Source organism: Plasmopara halstedii (assembly GCF_900000015.1).
Source record: "Plasmopara halstedii genome assembly, contig: Scaffold_1878, whole genome shotgun sequence".
Classification (NCBI taxonomy): domain Eukaryota; phylum Oomycota; class Peronosporomycetes; order Peronosporales; family Peronosporaceae; genus Plasmopara; species Plasmopara halstedii.
In genome coordinates this window covers 129461-133040 of record NW_020188786.1, presented here as the reverse complement: position 1 = coordinate 133040, position 3580 = coordinate 129461, and positions in this window count along the sequence as shown.

Below are 3580 nucleotides of genomic sequence, written 5' to 3'. Positions count from 1 at the left end.
TGAGTGTCTTTCACAGTGATCCCGTCACAAGCAATCCAACAGGGACTCCCCTAAAAAATTGAAATAAAACTGCGCAAAAAAAATGTCCGTGACTGTGCGCAAAAAAAATATTGCTGAAAATCTAAAATTGCGGTTGATTTTGATGCGTTTTCTCAAATGTTTGGTCTCTCTATCAATTTCAAAGTGCCAAAAGTCAGCGAAAAAAATATTTTCTGCAATTCATATTCAGATCGCACTCGATGAGATCTGTCGATTTATGAACAGATTGCTCAGGTCCAGGTCCTGAGAAAAAATCCTTAGGAAATCTGCGCGGTCCCAAACAAATATTGTAGAGTTAAGATGTCCGCTACCATAGTGGCTTCTTGTTACGGTGTAGTCACACCACTGTGCAATTACACCAAATTGTGTGATACACACCGATGTACGGTCACATCATCTTGTGCGCCCGTCCTTCCATACAACGGTACGTGTAACCCCGTTACAATCTCCCCATTAAAATTGTGAGTATCCAAATTCACATTTAACAGTCGCCTCATACCAGGCTCGCTTGTCTGAGACGCCGTTACGTTCTTAAAACTTGAACATTTTCCGCTCAATGAGCTCTGTGTCTATGACACACAAAACACCTAGCCTAGCTGGTTCCTAGGGCGCCGCCCGCGGGCAAAGCCCTTCTTCTTCTGCACAGGGTGCATGTCCGGACAGTACGTCTGCGGCCCCACTGGAAGCACATGCCGATCCCTCGGTAACCGAAATACTCCGCACCTGTCCCGGGCGACAAATTTCGTCTACGAGGAGTTGGAGGAAGTTACTACGAGACATATACTCCTTTTCTAGCATCGGAAAACCAGAAGGATGGGTTGCGCCAGCAGCGCGACGTGAGCCCAGCTCGAAGGTTGCCGACACCGTGTCCGTTCCCTGACCTCTCGAGTTCTGGGGGAAGTTGTATTGTTACCAATCGCTTCAGCTAGGCACAAGCGCAGCAATCAGATGCTGCCCACAGGATGGCTCTTATGCGCTCGTACGTTCGGTCCTAGACCCTCGTATGGAATACGGCTTCCGCTTGGCGGATCCCGCTACTGAAGCAAAATACGCGATCACTCGATCGTTAAGCGTCATCGTATTCGGGTCACCGGCCACTACACAAGCTGAGCTTGACCGGCGAAAAGCTCTCCAAGCTCACTTTTCGGTACCACAAGAAATCCCCATGGATCGGTACCGCGCTCAATTTTAAGCTAAAAAAGGAGGCTCTCCTGTAAGTCAACGACCACAGCAGCTCAGAGTCATAGCCTGAGCTCAGCTCATCGACCTTCGACTTCCCAAGCTACTGCCGAGAAGCGCGACGACGCGAAGCGTCATGATCCGTCCGATCGTAAGCGTCCACGACGTCTGGGAAGTCTTGCCGAATTGGCACCTCAAACTCCCGCAAGTTTTCGGAACCCCGCTACTTCACAAGATATTGGGTTAAACCCTACCGACGACGTCGACCCACAAGGTGTTCCACGTTGTAGTGAACGCCACCATTCTCATCGAGAAGATTCGACGGCGGGCGATGACGACTTGGTCGATCGCCGTCCGATGACTGGCGATGCTTTTCGAGCGTTGGAAGACAAAGTCCATCGTCATTCCGCTGGGCATCTTTCCAAGTCGCCTACTGCTGTACGAGAGGCCACAAGATCCTGGAGCACTTTGTGCACCAGCTGTCTCACATTGAGGATTATCGCGCTCTGTCGGAGCGGCTCCTAGCCGTCGAGCAGACGAATACGTCACTTCGTGCGATGGTGGTGCGCCTTGCGCCATTGAAAACGGAAATTGTTGCGCTCCGTGCTCAGAACCAACTGCTTTTTCAGCTTCTGACTGGTCGAGCGCCTTTGGGCGCCGCCTCGGCGCCAACGCTTCCGCGTTTACTTGCGCCGGATCCCGGTACGGCTTAAGCAATCCTACAAAAAACACCGGGTGGGTGCGCATCCTTCTCGGAAGGTTCGGCGTATACGCAAGGTCTCGCTTGGCCACGACCTTAAAAGGTCCAATAAACCGTAGACGGGGCTTCATATTGATGACAGAGACTGCATGTGTAGGAAGGTTTCTAGCATTTATTAAACTAGGCCTCCGACCTCAAATTTTCCACATTGCTTCTGCTTCTTCCATCTGTACGTCTTGGCTTTCAGCCATCGCATCGAAAACGTGTCCTAGGACACTTAGTCTGGTATACAGGAATTTATCGATTTCTGTACGGACAGTGAGGGGCCTGACATCAGCTAGCCATTCGGTTATTCCTTCCCCGCCAAGCCCTGAGCTATGGAATGGCGGCGTCAGCGAAACGCGACGATTTACAAGCCCTTTCACTTAGAACGGCGCGTAGCCACGAGACGAATGCACTGCATTGTTCAGACCAAACTCTACGAGTGGCAACATGGCGCTCCAGCGTTTCGGCGTCTCAGCGCAGACGCTGCAAAAAATTTCTTCAACAACGCGTTTCACGCGCTCAGTCTGACCATCGATCTGCGAATGGTCCGCTGCTGACATAGTCGAATCGGTACCCATCACGCTGAAGATTGTGAACCAAAGCTTTTCATTGAAGCGCAGGTTTCTATCAGAGACAATTGACTCCGGGAGTACATGCTGTCGAAAGACACGATCGACAAACAGCGTCGCTGTACCCACACCGTATATGGTGTCCAGCGCTGCCGCAAGATGAACCATCTTGATAAAACGGCCCACAAAGACTACCACACCCGTGTTGCCCGTCGATTTCCTCGGTAGGCCGAACACAATCTCCATACTCATGAAGTGCCAACACCCGGAAGGTACCGGTAAACTGGCCAGCGTCGCCGCTGCATTTGGAGAGGGCTCACCCTTTGACACGTCTCACACGTGCGCACATGTGTGCCCGTCCATTTGTACAGCCTGGGCCACCAATAGTGGCAACTCACCGAGCTGTACGTCTTTTCACGACAGAAATGACCACTGAATGGGGTGTTGCGGGCCTCATAGAGGATACGGTATTTCTTGTTTCCATCGTGAGAGATCGGATTTTGTGGTGTATCCGTTGAATCAGTGCTTTAATACAGCAGCCCGTTATTCAACATATATCGGTGTAACCGTGCGCGCAAACGAGCCTTGTCCGAGGCTTCAGATTCGTGCTTCCGAGAGCCTGTAGCAGCGCTACACACATACTATTACCCGCATATGCGGTGTGGATCAAATCCGTCATCGACGACCTCACCGCCGTGATATGAGCAAGCTCACAGTCCGGTCTGTGTGGCAACGCATCAGCCAAAGCATTCTGGTTTCCTGGCTAATACATCACAACGAAGTTATATTCTGCAAGGAATGAGAGCCACCTGGTCATCCTCTGCGAGAGGTGAGGCGACTGAGTTGCAATGCGTAAGGACGCGTGATCTGTGTAGATCTCAAACGGCTTAAAGCCGAGCGGATGCATCCTGAACTTGACGAGTGGATACTTCATCGCAAGTAACTCCTTGTTGTGGACTAAGTCGTTCCTCTCCGCAGCCTTAAGCTGGCGATATTCGAGCGCGATCACCCGATCTCGCCCCTCGGTGTCTGCTTGCAGCAGCGCACA